This window comes from Mchenga conophoros, linkage group LG10 (genome assembly GCF_057382185.1).
Source record: "Mchenga conophoros isolate Kocher_MC1m ecotype Shallow Benthic linkage group LG10, M_conophoros_male_GT1.1, whole genome shotgun sequence".
Classification (NCBI taxonomy): Eukaryota; Metazoa; Chordata; class Actinopteri; order Cichliformes; family Cichlidae; genus Mchenga; species Mchenga conophoros.
This window is the reverse complement of record NC_140535.1, coordinates 12,333,831-12,349,599: the sequence shown is the minus strand read 5'-3', so window position 1 is coordinate 12,349,599 and position 15,769 is coordinate 12,333,831. Positions and strand designations below refer to the sequence as shown.

Here is a 15,769-nt window from a genome sequence, read left to right as displayed (position 1 = left end):
GCAGTGACGCGCCCGTGAGTGGCCCGAGCGAGCCCCAGGCTCCAGGCCCCGATAAGCGGCCGCCAAGGAGTGAGCCGGTGTGTACCTGGACGCCCATCCCCGGACACAAAGAACCACCAACGCACCGATGTCTGAGGGAGTCCGCCACTGGCAGGGGAAGTGGTGGTAGGGGGAGATAGGCCTCCAAACCTTGGAGGGCCTGAGATGTCCCCAGAGAGGTGGCGCCTGACACCCAACCTGACATATAGACACAGAAATACAGGCACACACATATACAAACATCCATTCCCACCCTCATGCTCTCATATGCACTTACTCCACACTCAACCAACGTGGAGACAGACATAAAGAGACGCTGTACACACGATCACACTCCCCAAGCGTACCCTACAAACCGGGTCTAGGTACCCTTGCCCCTGGAGGGGGAACTGCACCCAGACCCAGGTGGTATTACCCTTTTCCCTGCGGTGGGGGGAGGCAGACCGCCCCGACTCCGCAGCAGCAGGGAGGCCCCACACCCCAGACCGCAGTCGGACGGCCAACTCCTCCTCCTAGCCCCCCCCCCGCTCCAGCAGGTCGCAGAGAATGGGGGTGAGAGAAGACTCCAAACCTCCCTCCACCCGCTCATTGTAGTGTTGATGCATGTGTGTTCTAAGGTGCATTTAAAACCCAGGAGGGCATGGAGCTACCTGCCAGAGAGCAGCAGGTAAGCGCATGGTCCCTCCTGCTAGCCCTCAATGTCTACCGGTATGTGTATTTAACCTTGAGAGCACTTTGTTACTAGCGGCCTGTCACAAAAACACATTTTGTATAGTGTTTTTTTTTATTATCTTGTTAATAAAATGTATACAAATGTGTGTGATTAATCACAATGTGTTAGTGTGTAATCACCCTGAGACATGCATGCCTGTCTGTAAGAGTCAGATCTAAAGCCACTTGTGATTTGGAGATGCAGCCTGCAGATTCTGCCCAGATTATCCCAGCTCTCTTCACTATATATCCAGGCTTCACTTATCAAATCTGTAAAATTCAAGGCTGGTCCTTAAAAGTTGCCAACAATGCAAAAACTGCATAGCCACACAAGTCCCAGCGTTTCCCACCGCAGCAGCTGTGAAACGAAAGAGGAGAAAGGATGAATGAGTGTTTGCTTATCGGCTCTCCGCTCTCCCCCAAGCTGGCGTTGTTCTTGGTAGCCATGACAACGGAGATAGTCCCAGCTTTGTAAATACAGGCCCCAACAGCCCAAAAAAGAAAAGAAAAAAAAAGGATTGGGATTCCCTGCGCAGCCCAGGAATCCCCCTAGCAGACTGAAGACACAGATAGGACCTGAACTCAGTGAGTGTGTTCGAGCCGAGGCTCGAACCAGGGCCTGTCTGTGCTTCAAGTTGCCAGGGGCCGGCAAGTGTTCTGCGCCACCTGCCCGCCGTGTAAGCTGTACAAATTTGCTATATTTGACTTCTCTGAATATAAATTATTTTTGAAAAGGCAAAATAATAATTTTAATGTGAGGCAAAACATGTATGGTGCTCGATAAAGATGACACGCCGACTCACTTCTTCTTCTTTCTTTTTTTTGCAAAGTTTGTTTTCATATTAAACCAGTGTCAGTGACGTCATTCTATGCGACTACCACAGTAAAGGAAAAGCCTGGATCTGTACATCTTTTTCTTTTCTTTTTGTTGTCTAAAACACAAAAATCGCGAAACAGTCAGCTCACAAAGTTGCAGGTTGGTGGCAATTTGGCAGAACAGCCAATGACTTAAAACATTTAAGTGCATATATCTTGCCACAAGACATGTGCGCTAAGCTAGCCAAATTAGTTTCTGTTAGCGAATCAAGTTCAAGCTCCTCACATATCATCATCCAGGGTACAGTCATATGCTCATGAGGAGATCCCACGCAGGTAACACTACGGCAGTGCAACAAGTTAAATATGCACACATTTTAAGCTATTTCCTAATATCTAACCATTATGATAAATGTTTGCCTGCAACCGACACAACCAACACAAATGTCATTGAAAAAAACAAAACCCTGTGATCACATGTTTCTGTTTTTCTAGAACAGAAGAAGCACAATTTAAAAAGCCAGTAGTAATAAATCTTTGTTGTTACTGCATGATTCGAATGAAGTACCTGAAGTCTGGCTGGAATAAGAAGTGGTAATCTGTGTACTGTGCTAGTGATCTGCATAATTCACCTCATCTGTTTGGATGGCAGAAGTCGGCTAACTACACAGCTAATTTCATCAGGCTGCTAATGAAACATCTAAAATGATAGATGGTTAACTACACAACGGAAGTAACAGCATTACAATCACTTGATTTAATTACATTTTCCCCCCAAACATTTGATCCAAATTAGCAAAGTACTGCAGCCATCTGAACCTTCTAGGTGTTACATGTTACAGTGTTCCACTCTGGCCAGCTTTGAAAATGGAAAACTCTTTGCGTGGTTTACTCGGTTCTGTAAATAAGGCTCCTTTCATTTGTGAGACTGTATTCCACAGCCAGTTGTCTTCTCTCCCCTTTGGTCCGCCCTTACAAGGTGAAGGTGCTGCCCACCCATGATACCAGCAAGGTGCGTGCAAGTGGATCCGGCCTTAACACCACTGGAGCGCCCACCTCTCTGCCAGTGAAGGTCACCATTGATGCCAAAGATGCAGGTGAGGGACTGCTGGCAGTGCAGATCACTGTGAGTGCATGAACGTGGACCACACAATAATGTATTCAAAGCATTGATATTTAGGTAACAGTTTTTGTTTTCTCCTGAAGGACCCAGAGGGGAAGCCCAAGAAGCAGATATCTGTGACAGCCATGATGGGACCTACCTGGTGTTTTATGTGCCAGACATGACTGACAGATACACCACTCTCATTAAGTACGGAGGAGACAAGATCCCTTATTCACCCTACTGAATCAGGGCTCTGCCCACCGGAGATGCCAGCAAGTGCACTGTCACTGAATGTTGTCCAGTGGCCAGGTAGGACTCACTTCCTTGGTTGCTTATACACTTTTAGTTTTCTTTGAAAACGGCCCTTTAAGTCACTTGATCCATGACTTGAGCGAGCACTCTCCATTTGTTCATTTGATAGTTATTGTAGAAAAGATAAGAAATGATGCTTTAGTCTTTTTGTAAATTATAGTCAAACATACAATAAACTGAGGTATTCCCTTTGGTTAACAGAGCAATCCGATAATAAAAGTGGACAAAGCACATCGAGTTGCCACAAATATCTTTGTATATTACGCAGTGGGGCAAAAAATGAGGTGACCAAATACTTCTTTTCCACCATAATTTGCAAATCAGTTCTTTAAAACTGGGACAAGTTAGAGGTATACCTATGATGAAAATGACAGGCCTCTCTCATATTTTTAAGTGGGAGAACGTGCACAATTGGTGGCTGACTAAATACTTTTTTGCCCCACTGTATTTGATCCTGTCTCCCTCAATACTATTTAATATCTAAATGCTTGATTCATCATATTATAACAAATGTGCTGTTGTAGCTACTGACAGTGAGTTTGATTCCATTTTTTCCATCTACCAAAGAGAAATAATATCTCTTAGTGGCAGGTGGATCACACGTTGATTCTAACACTTTGCATATGACTGGGTAGGATGAGCATTTTATAAGCGCTTGTGTGGTTTTTGTTTATTTAAGGAAATACATCAGTTTCCCTTGTATTTTAAATTTGAGTGAAGATCCTAAATTGGCCCCCACTCTTCACTTTGAGAAAAGGCTAATCTGTCTTATCCCCACATGAGCACAGTCAGATATAATACAGGCTTTCACTCAGGAGCAGGAAGGCTAAAGGCTGTTTAATGTTTGATCTAACTGTGTCAGACATTTGCGTTCTCACGTGCATGGACAATATCTTGAAAACTTCAGAGCTGCAGTGCATGTGTAAAAGTGGTTAGAAAGCAGTGCTTTAACACAGGTTTTGTCTCTTTGCGTAGCTGCTCGGTCCATCCAGACTCCCCTCGATATACAACAGTGATGCCAGCAACTCAAATACAAGCTCTCTCCAAGTGATTCCTTCATCATCAACATCTGCATCCATGATCCATTAGCTCAACAGCAACATCTGTCAGCTGTGCATCCAACTCGGGGGAATCGCCTGCTGTGCTCAGCCAGTGGGCCGCAATTTCTGTGCCTTGTTGATGGCCTCGCTGTATCCTGTGCTGGAGAAAGCTGGTGAGGAGACACTGCTGGTGAGCCAGGCGGCGCTGAGCTCCATGTAGGACATCAGTAAGGCCTGTGGATACACTTCCCTCAAGGAACTGATCAATGAGAACTCTGACTACCTGCTTAATGACATATCACTCAACCTTCAGAGGCTCAGCCAGCATCCACAGGTAGTTATGAGGTGTTTTTGTTTTTAGCCCAAAATGGACACAGAAATGAGTGCTGGAGGGTTTACCCGATTTCCTTCTTTGTCTGCTTAAGCCTGTGCGTCCCTTTCAGTAAGTGATTTGAATCCACCTGACATTCAGAAGGTCGTGGTAGAGCATATCGTACGAAGGCAAGATGTCAAACACATCCAGTCCCAGGTTAGACTCCGTACCTTCTCCGGTAAGGTTCCCAGACCTAACAACAAAACTGATTATGACACGTGGCGCACACAAATTAACCTGCTCCAAAATGACCCCAGCATGTCCCCGCTGCAAATATCCAGAAAGATCCATGAGAGCCTGCTCCCACCAGCAGCTGATATAGTTAAAATGTGTGACTCACAGGTGCTATAGCGTACGGCCACAGCTTCACTCTGAGCTCCATCTCCATAGAGTGCAGACAGTGATATCTGATACTCCTTAAGACACAGGACAACAGTTTATTGAGATATTGTATTTTTTATTTCATAATATGTACTCCAACAACTCAATAGTTCTTCCCCACCTGCCTCAGGTCGCCTCCACTTAGGGAGATCCACTTAATGAGGTAAGAAACATCATCATCATCTGCAGCTTCCCAGCGCACCGTGATGTCACTGTCTGAGAAATTAGTTATCCTAAGGTCTGAAGGAGGAGGCACCTTCACTAGAAGAAAAGAATAATGTGTATGGGAATTTTTTAAAAATGGGAAAGCTACATCTTTATATCTTTCATTATTAATAACATTTACAGTACTGTGCAAAAGTCATGAGCCACACGCTGAAGTATTTCATTGGACATTATCTGTTTTTTCCAATCCTTTTTAATCCAGTTCTTGTACCTGACCATTTTCTGAGTAATGTTTTTTGTTTGTTTGTTTGTGTAAACACTTGTTTGTTTGTTTGTTTGTTTGTGTAAACACTTTGCACTGACCATTATTGGAGAATTAAAAAGCACCTAATTCAAGGAATATGTGTACACATAACAGAAAACTTGGGAAAGAACCAATTTGAAATCTTTAAGCACTTTGTTACTAGCGGCCTGTCACAAAAACACATTTTGTATAGTGTTTTTTTTATTATCTTGTTAATAAAATGTATACAAATGTGTGTGATTAATCACAATGTGTTAGTGTGTAATCACCCTGAGACATGCATGCCTGTCTGTAAGAGTCAGATCTAAAGCCACTTGTGATTTGGAGATGCAGCCTGCAGATTCTGCCCAGATTATCCCAGCTCTCTTCACTATATATCCAGGCTTCACTTATCAAATCTGTAAAATTCAAGGCTGGTCCTTAAAAGTTGCCAACAATGCAAAAACTGCATAGCCACACAAGTCCCAGCGTTTCCCACCGCAGCAGCTGTGAAACGAAAGAGGAGAAAGGATGAATGAGTGTTTGCTTATCGGCTCTCCGCTCTCCCCCAAGCTGGCGTTGTTCTTGGTAGCCATGACAACGGAGATAGTCCCAGCTTTGTAAATACAGGCCCCAACAGCCCAAAAAAGAAAAGAAAAAAAAGGATTGGGATTCCCTGCGCAGACCAGGAATCCCCCTAGCAGACTGAAGACACAGAGAGGATTTGAAGTCAGTGAGTGTGTAAGTGTTCGAGCCTCGACTCGAACCAGCGCCTGTCTGTGCTTCAAGTTGCCAGGGGCCGGCAAGTGTTCTGCGCCACCTGCCCGCCGTGTAAGCTGTACAAATTTGCTATATTTGACTTCTCTGAATATAAATTATTTTTGAAAAGGCAAAATAATAATTTTAATGTGAGGCAAAACATGTATGGTGCTCGATAAAGATGACACGCCGACTCACTTCTTCTTCTTTCTTTTTTTTGCAAAGTTTGTTTTCATATTAAACCAGTGTCAGTGACGTCATTCTATGCGACTACCACAGTAAAGGAAAAGCCTGGATCTGTACATCTTTTTCTTTTCTTTTTGTTGTCTAAAACACAAAAATCGCGAAACAGTCAGCTCACAAAGTTGCAGGTTGGTGGCAATTTGGCAGAACAGCCAATGACTTAAAACATTTAAGTGCATATATCTTGCCACAAGACATGTGCGCTAAGCTAGCCAAATTAGTTTCTGTTAGCGAATCAAGTTCAAGCTCCTCACATATCATCATCCAGGGTACAGTCATATGCTCATGAGGAGATCCCACGCAGGTAACACTACGGCAGTGCAACAAGTTAAATATGCACACATTTTAAGCTATTTCCTAATATCTAACCATTATGATAAATGTTTGCCTGCAACCGACACAACCAACACAAATGTCATTGAAAAAAACAAAACCCTGTGATCACATGTTTCTGTTTTTCTAGAACAGAAGAAGCACAATTTAAAAAGCCAGTAGTAATAAATCTTTGTTGTTACTGCATGATTCGAATGAAGTACCTGAAGTCTGGCTGGAATAAGAAGTGGTAATCTGTGTACTGTGCTAGTGATCTGCATAATTCACCTCATCTGTTTGGATGGCAGAAGTCGGCTAACTACACAGCTAATTTCATCAGGCTGCTAATGAAACATCTAAAATGATAGATGGTTAACTACACAACGGAAGTAACAGCATTACAATCACTTGATTTAATTACATTTTCCCCCCAAACATTTGATCCAAATTAGCAAAGTACTGCAGCCATCTGAACCTTCTAGGTGTTACATGTTACAGTGTTCCACTCTGGCCAGCTTTGAAAATGGAAAACTCTTTGCGTGGTTTACTCGGTTCTGTAAATAAGGCTCCTTTCATTTGTGAGACTGTATTCCACAGCCAGTTGTCTTCTCTCCCCTTTGGTCCGCCCTTACAAGGTGAAGGTGCTGCCCACCCATGATACCAGCAAGGTGCGTGCAAGTGGATCCGGCCTTAACACCACTGGAGCGCCCACCTCTCTGCCAGTGAAGGTCACCATTGATGCCAAAGATGCAGGTGAGGGACTGCTGGCAGTGCAGATCACTGTGAGTGCATGAACGTGGACCACACAATAATGTATTCAAAGCATTGATATTTAGGTAACAGTTTTTGTTTTCTCCTGAAGGACCCAGAGGGGAAGCCCAAGAAGCAGATATCTGTGACAGCCATGATGGGACCTACCTGGTGTTTTATGTGCCAGACATGACTGACAGATACACCACTCTCATTAAGTACGGAGGAGACAAGATCCCTTATTCACCCTACTGAATCAGGGCTCTGCCCACCGGAGATGCCAGCAAGTGCACTGTCACTGAATGTTGTCCAGTGGCCAGGTAGGACTCACTTCCTTGGTTGCTTATACACTTTTAGTTTTCTTTGAAAACGGCCCTTTAAGTCACTTGATCCATGACTTGAGCGAGCACTCTCCATTTGTTCATTTGATAGTTATTGTAGAAAAGATAAGAAATGATGCTTTAGTCTTTTTGTAAATTATAGTCAAACATACAATAAACTGAGGTATTCCCTTTGGTTAACAGAGCAATCCGATAATAAAAGTGGACAAAGCACATCGAGTTGCCACAAATATCTTTGTATATTACGCAGTGGGGCAAAAAATGAGGTGACCAAATACTTCTTTTCCACCATAATTTGCAAATCAGTTCTTTAAAACTGGGACAAGTTAGAGGTATACCTATGATGAAAATGACAGGCCTCTCTCATATTTTTAAGTGGGAGAACGTGCACAATTGGTGGCTGACTAAATACTTTTTTGCCCCACTGTATTTGATCCTGTCTCCCTCAATACTATTTAATATCTAAATGCTTGATTCATCATATTATAACAAATGTGCTGTTGTAGCTACTGACAGTGAGTTTGATTCCATTTTTTCCATCTACCAAAGAGAAATAATATCTCTTAGTGGCAGGTGGATCACACGTTGATTCTAACACTTTGCATATGACTGGGTAGGATGAGCATTTTATAAGCGCTTGTGTGGTTTTTGTTTATTTAAGGAAATACATCAGTTTCCCTTGTATTTTAAATTTGAGTGAAGATCCTAAATTGGCCCCCACTCTTCACTTTGAGAAAAGGCTAATCTGTCTTATCCCCACATGAGCACAGTCAGATATAATACAGGCTTTCACTCAGGAGCAGGAAGGCTAAAGGCTGTTTAATGTTTGATCTAACTGTGTCAGACATTTGCGTTCTCACGTGCATGGACAATATCTTGAAAACTTCAGAGCTGCAGTGCATGTGTAAAAGTGGTTAGAAAGCAGTGCTTTAACACAGGTTTTGTCTCTTTGCGTAGCTGCTCGGTCCATCCAGACTCCCCTCGATATACAACAGTGATGCCAGCAACTCAAATACAAGCTCTCTCCAAGTGATTCCTTCATCATCAACATCTGCATCCATGATCCATTAGCTCAACAGCAACATCTGTCAGCTGTGCATCCAACTCGGGGGAATCGCCTGCTGTGCTCAGCCAGTGGGCCGCAATTTCTGTGCCTTGTTGATGGCCTCGCTGTATCCTGTGCTGGAGAAAGCTGGTGAGGAGACACTGCTGGTGAGCCAGGCGGCGCTGAGCTCCATGTAGGACATCAGTAAGGCCTGTGGATACACTTCCCTCAAGGAACTGATCAATGAGAACTCTGACTACCTGCTTAATGACATATCACTCAACCTTCAGAGGCTCAGCCAGCATCCACAGGTAGTTATGAGGTGTTTTTGTTTTTAGCCCAGAATGGACACAGAAATGAGTGCTGGAGGGTTTACCCGATTTCCTTCTTTGTCTGCTTAAGCCTGTGCGTCCCTTTCAGTAAGTGATTTGAATCCACCTGACATTCAGAAGGTCGTGGTAGAGCATATCGTACGAAGGCAAGATGTCAAACACATCCAGTCCCAGGTTAGACTCCGTACCTTCTCCGGTAAGGTTCCCAGACCTAACAACAAAACTGATTATGACACGTGGCGCACACAAATTAACCTGCTCCAAAATGACCCCAGCATGTCCCCGCTGCAAATATCCAGAAAGATCCATGAGAGCCTGCTCCCACCAGCAGCTGATATAGTTAAAATGTGTGACTCACAGGTGCTATAGCGTACGGCCACAGCTTCACTCTGAGCTCCATCTCCATAGAGTGCAGACAGTGATATCTGATACTCCTTAAGACACAGGACAACAGTTTATTGAGATATTGTATTTTTTATTTCATAATATGTACTCCAACAACTCAATAGTTCTTCCCCACCTGCCTCAGGTCGCCTCCACTTAGGGAGATCCACTTAATGAGGTAAGAAACATCATCATCATCTGCAGCTTCCCAGCGCACCGTGATGTCACTGTCTGAGAAATTAGTTATCCTAAGGTCTGAAGGAGGAGGCACCTTCACTAGAAGAAAAGAATAATGTGTATGGGAATTTTTTAAAAATGGGAAAGCTACATCTTTATATCTTTCATTATTAATAACATTTACAGTACTGTGCAAAAGTCATGAGCCACACGCTGAAGTATTTCATTGGACATTATCTGTTTTTTCCAATCCTTTTTAATCCAGTTCTTGTACCTGACCATTTTCTGAGTAATGTTTTTTGTTTGTTTGTTTGTGTAAACACTTGTTTGTTTGTTTGTTTGTTTGTGTAAACACTTTGCACTGACCATTATTGGAGAATTAAAAAGCACCTAATTCAAGGAATATGTGTACACATAACAGAAAACTTGGGAAAGAACCAATTTGAAATCTTTAAGCACTTTGTTACTAGCGGCCTGTCACAAAAACACATTTTGTATAGTGTTTTTTTTATTATCTTGTTAATAAAATGTATACAAATGTGTGTGATTAATCACAATGTGTTAGTGTGTAATCACCCTGAGACATGCATGCCTGTCTGTAAGAGTCAGATCTAAAGCCACTTGTGATTTGGAGATGCAGCCTGCAGATTCTGCCCAGATTATCCCAGCTCTCTTCACTATATATCCAGGCTTCACTTATCAAATCTGTAAAATTCAAGGCTGGTCCTTAAAAGTTGCCAACAATGCAAAAACTGCATAGCCACACAAGTCCCAGCGTTTCCCACCGCAGCAGCTGTGAAACGAAAGAGGAGAAAGGATGAATGAGTGTTTGCTTATCGGCTCTCCGCTCTCCCCCAAGCTGGCGTTGTTCTTGGTAGCCATGACAACGGAGATAGTCCCAGCTTTGTAAATACAGGCCCCAACAGCCCAAAAAAGAAAAGAAAAAAAAGGATTGGGATTCCCTGCGCAGACCAGGAATCCCCCTAGCAGACTGAAGACACAGAGAGGATTTGAAGTCAGTGAGTGTGTGAGTGAGTGAGTGAGTGTGTAAGTGTTCGAGCCTCGACTCGAACCAGGGCCTGTCTGTGCTTCAAGTTGCCAGGGGCCGGCAAGTGTTCTGCGCCACCTGCCCGCCGTGTAAGCTGTACAAATTTGCTATATTTGACTTCTCTGAATATAAATTATTTTTGAAAAGGCAAAATAATAATTTTAATGTGAGGCAAAACATGTATGGTGCTCGATAAAGATGACACGCCGACTCACTTCTTCTTCTTTCTTTTTTTTGCAAAGTTTGTTTTCATATTAAACCAGTGTCAGTGACGTCATTCTATGCGACTACCACAGTAAAGGAAAAGCCTGGATCTGTACATCTTTTTCTTTTCTTTTTGTTGTCTAAAACACAAAAATCGCGAAACAGTCAGCTCACAAAGTTGCAGGTTGGTGGCAATTTGGCAGAACAGCCAATGACTTAAAACATTTAAGTGCATATATCTTGCCACAAGACATGTGCGCTAAGCTAGCCAAATGAGTTTCTGTTAGCGAATCAAGTTCAAGCTCCTCACATATCATCATCCAGGGTACAGTCATATGCTCATGAGGAGATCCCACGCAGGTAACACTACGGCAGTGCAACAAGTTAAATATGCACACATTTTAAGCTATTTCCTAATATCTAACCATTATGATAAATGTTTGCCTGCAACCGACACAACCAACACAAATGTCATTGAAAAAAACAAAACCCTGTGATCACATGTTTCTGTTTTTCTAGAACAGAAGAAGCACAATTTAAAAAGCCAGTAGTAATAAATCTTTGTTGTTACTGCATGATTCGAATGAAGTACCTGAAGTCTGGCTGGAATAAGAAGTGGTAATCTGTGTACTGTGCTAGTGATCTGCATAATTCACCTCATCTGTTTGGATGGCAGAAGTCGGCTAACTACACAGCTAATTTCATCAGGCTGCTAATGAAACATCTAAAATGATAGATGGTTAACTACACAACGGAAGTAACAGCATTACAATCACTTGATTTAATTACATTTTCCCCCCAAACATTTGATCCAAATTAGCAAAGTACTGCAGCCATCTGAACCTTCTAGGTGTTACATGTTACAGTGTTCCACTCTGGCCAGCTTTGAAAATGGAAAACTCTTTGCGTGGTTTACTCGGTTCTGTAAATAAGGCTCCTTTCATTTGTGAGACTGTATTCCACAGCCAGTTGTCTTCTCTCCCCTTTGGTCCGCCCTTACAAGGTGAAGGTGCTGCCCACCCATGATACCAGCAAGGTGCGTGCAAGTGGATCCGGCCTTAACACCACTGGAGCGCCCACCTCTCTGCCAGTGAAGGTCACCATTGATGCCAAAGATGCAGGTGAGGGACTGCTGGCAGTGCAGATCACTGTGAGTGCATGAACGTGGACCACACAATAATGTATTCAAAGCATTGATATTTAGGTAACAGTTTTTGTTTTCTCCTGAAGGACCCAGAGGGGAAGCCCAAGAAGCAGATATCTGTGACAGCCATGATGGGACCTACCTGGTGTTTTATGTGCCAGACATGACTGACAGATACACCACTCTCATTAAGTACGGAGGAGACAAGATCCCTTATTCACCCTACTGAATCAGGGCTCTGCCCACCGGAGATGCCAGCAAGTGCACTGTCACTGAATGTTGTCCAGTGGCCAGGTAGGACTCACTTCCTTGGTTGCTTATACACTTTTAGTTTTCTTTGAAAACGGCCCTTTAAGTCACTTGATCCATGACTTGAGCGAGCACTCTCCATTTGTTCATTTGATAGTTATTGTAGAAAAGATAAGAAATGATGCTTTAGTCTTTTTGTAAATTATAGTCAAACATACAATAAACTGAGGTATTCCCTTTGGTTAACAGAGCAATCCGATAATAAAAGTGGACAAAGCACATCGAGTTGCCACAAATATCTTTGTATATTACGCAGTGGGGCAAAAAATGAGGTGACCAAATACTTCTTTTCCACCATAATTTGCAAATCAGTTCTTTAAAACTGGGACAAGTTAGAGGTATACCTATGATGAAAATGACAGGCCTCTCTCATATTTTTAAGTGGGAGAACGTGCACAATTGGTGGCTGACTAAATACTTTTTTGCCCCACTGTATTTGATCCTGTCTCCCTCAATACTATTTAATATCTAAATGCTTGATTCATCATATTATAACAAATGTGCTGTTGTAGCTACTGACAGTGAGTTTGATTCCATTTTTTCCATCTACCAAAGAGAAATAATATCTCTTAGTGGCAGGTGGATCACACGTTGATTCTAACACTTTGCATATGACTGGGTAGGATGAGCATTTTATAAGCGCTTGTGTGGTTTTTGTTTATTTAAGGAAATACATCAGTTTCCCTTGTATTTTAAATTTGAGTGAAGATCCTAAATTGGCCCCCACTCTTCACTTTGAGAAAAGGCTAATCTGTCTTATCCCCACATGAGCACAGTCAGATATAATACAGGCTTTCACTCAGGAGCAGGAAGGCTAAAGGCTGTTTAATGTTTGATCTAACTGTGTCAGACATTTGCGTTCTCACGTGCATGGACAATATCTTGAAAACTTCAGAGCTGCAGTGCATGTGTAAAAGTGGTTAGAAAGCAGTGCTTTAACACAGGTTTTGTCTCTTTGCGTAGCTGCTCGGTCCATCCAGACTCCCCTCGATATACAACAGTGATGCCAGCAACTCAAATACAAGCTCTCTCCAAGTGATTCCTTCATCATCAACATCTGCATCCATGATCCATTAGCTCAACAGCAACATCTGTCAGCTGTGCATCCAACTCGGGGGAATCGCCTGCTGTGCTCAGCCAGTGGGCCGCAATTTCTGTGCCTTGTTGATGGCCTCGCTGTATCCTGTGCTGGAGAAAGCTGGTGAGGAGACACTGCTGGTGAGCCAGGCGGCGCTGAGCTCCATGTAGGACATCAGTAAGGCCTGTGGATACACTTCCCTCAAGGAACTGATCAATGAGAACTCTGACTACCTGCTTAATGACATATCACTCAACCTTCAGAGGCTCAGCCAGCATCCACAGGTAGTTATGAGGTGTTTTTGTTTTTAGCCCAAAATGGACACAGAAATGAGTGCTGGAGGGTTTACCCGATTTCCTTCTTTGTCTGCTTAAGCCTGTGCGTCCCTTTCAGTAAGTGATTTGAATCCACCTGACATTCAGAAGGTCGTGGTAGAGCATATCGTACGAAGGCAAGATGTCAAACACATCCAGTCCCAGGTTAGACTCCGTACCTTCTCCGGTAAGGTTCCCAGACCTAACAACAAAACTGATTATGACACGTGGCGCACACAAATTAACCTGCTCCAAAATGACCCCAGCATGTCCCCGCTGCAAATATCCAGAAAGATCCATGAGAGCCTGCTCCCACCAGCAGCTGATATAGTTAAAATGTGTGACTCACAGGTGCTATAGCGTACGGCCACAGCTTCACTCTGAGCTCCATCTCCATAGAGTGCAGACAGTGATATCTGATACTCCTTAAGACACAGGACAACAGTTTATTGAGATATTGTATTTTTTATTTCATAATACGTACTCCAACAACTCAATAGTTCTTCCCCACCTGCCTCAGGTCGCCTCCACTTAGGGAGATCCACTTAATGAGGTAAGAAACATCATCATCATCTGCAGCTTCCCAGCGCACCGTGATGTCACTGTCTGAGAAATTAGTTATCCTAAGGTCTGAAGGAGGAGGCACCTTCACTAGAAGAAAAGAATAATGTGTATGGGAATTTTTTAAAAATGGGAAAGCTACATCTTTATATCTTTCATTATTAATAACATTTACAGTACTGTGCAAAAGTCATGAGCCACACGCTGAAGTATTTCATTGGACATTATCTGTTTTTTCCAATCCTTTTTAATCCAGTTCTTGTACCTGACCATTTTCTGAGTAATGTTTTTTGTTTGTTTGTTTGTGTAAACACTTGTTTGTTTGTTTGTTTGTTTGTGTAAACACTTTGCACTGACCATTATTGGAGAATTAAAAAGCACCTAATTCAAGGAATATGTGTACACATAACAGAAAACTTGGGAAAGAACCAATTTGAAATCTTTAAGCACTTTGTTACTAGCGGCCTGTCACAAAAACACATTTTGTATAGTGTTTTTTTTTTATCTTGTTAATAAAATGTATACAAATGTGTGTGATTAATCACAATGTGTTAGTGTGTAATCACCCTGAGACATGCATGCCTGTCTGTAAGAGTCAGATCTAAAGCCACTTCTTTTTTTTCTTTTTTTCTTTTTTTTTTGCCTGTCCCGTTTGGCTCTTTTGCCATCAGAATTGTTGTCTAAAGGCAAAGAAAGATGCCCAACGGATTTACTTTACCAAACTGACCATCCCAGCCTTGCCGTAATGGTCCATTTGATTCACCTTTTATTGTTTATTTTATTTTCACTTGCTGAATACGGGACAGACTTGACTGGGGGAAAGAAAGAGGGAAAGAGAAACAGCTGAGAAGAGGGACGGGGGAGAAGGGCAAAAAACAAAAACCAACAGAATGAGCAGAAAAAAAAAAGAAATAAAAAATGCATATATCGATCACCTGGATCACCTGCTGAGAAAGAAAAAAGAAAACAAGCAGAAGAGAACAAGAGTAATAGAATAAACAGCATCACAATGATATATGGGAATATGACAGTAAATACTAAATATTAAACATTATTGTGCAGCACATAAGATCAACAGAACACAGTGTGCTTTGAGGTAGGAGCCAAAAAGGGTGTAGTTTGTGGGTGTGATCACCCATGTGTACACCTGTGAGCATGGATGCGCTTGTTTTTTTTAAAAAGGTTCCTTCATGTAATGATCTGCTAGAGGGTGTGGGGGGGCCACAGCCCCGTCCTCCAGGGCATGAAGCAGGTATGGAGGAGATCAAAACTCCAGACATCCAGAGGCCCCCAGAACACAAGAGACCAAGGAAGACCAACAGAGGGGCAGCCGCGCCACTGTCCCAGAAAGAGCTGAGGAGAGTCCCAGATGAGGGCTCACTCAGCAGCCGCGGAGCAGAAGCCAGGGGGAGTTGCAGTGACGCGCCCGTGAGTGGCCCGAGCGAGCCCCAGGCTCCAGGCCCCGATAAGCGGCCGCCAAGGAGTGAGCCGGTGTGTACCTGGACGCCCATCCCCGGACACAAAGAACCACCAACGCACCGAT

At 43.1% G+C, this 15,769-nt stretch overlaps 3 long non-coding RNA genes across 8 annotated transcripts; all 3 read left to right on the top strand.

The window, feature by feature from the left end:
• Positions 1–920: 920 nt before the first annotated feature.
• LOC146565449 (uncharacterized) lies at positions 921–5,472 on the top strand. 2 transcript variants are annotated; one of them, XR_014894103.1, is made up of 4 exons: positions 921–1,726; positions 2,546–2,663; positions 2,773–2,980; positions 3,959–5,472. It is a non-coding gene; the product is annotated as an uncharacterized LOC146565449 (long non-coding RNA). The 2 variants fall into 2 exon arrangements; XR_014894102.1 differs by having other exon boundaries at positions 923–1,902.
• A 382-nt stretch (positions 5,473–5,854) lies between these two features.
• On the top strand, positions 5,855–10,101 carry LOC146565448 (uncharacterized). Of its 3 annotated transcripts, none has more exons than XR_014894106.1 (4): positions 5,855–5,954; positions 7,175–7,292; positions 7,402–7,609; positions 8,588–10,101. It is a non-coding gene; the product is annotated as an uncharacterized LOC146565448 (long non-coding RNA). The 3 variants fall into 3 exon arrangements; XR_014894105.1 differs by lacking the exon at positions 5,855–5,954 and adding an exon at positions 6,161–6,355; XR_014894104.1 differs by lacking the exon at positions 5,855–5,954 and adding an exon at positions 6,161–6,531.
• A 382-nt stretch (positions 10,102–10,483) lies between these two features.
• Positions 10,484–15,043, top strand: LOC146565447 (uncharacterized). Of its 3 annotated transcripts, none has more exons than XR_014894110.1 (4): positions 10,484–10,583; positions 11,824–11,941; positions 12,051–12,258; positions 13,237–15,043. It is a non-coding gene; the product is annotated as an uncharacterized LOC146565447 (long non-coding RNA). The 3 variants fall into 3 exon arrangements; XR_014894109.1 differs by lacking the exon at positions 10,484–10,583 and adding an exon at positions 10,643–11,004; XR_014894107.1 differs by lacking the exon at positions 10,484–10,583 and adding an exon at positions 10,643–11,180.
• The last annotated feature ends 726 nt before the right edge of the window (positions 15,044–15,769 follow it).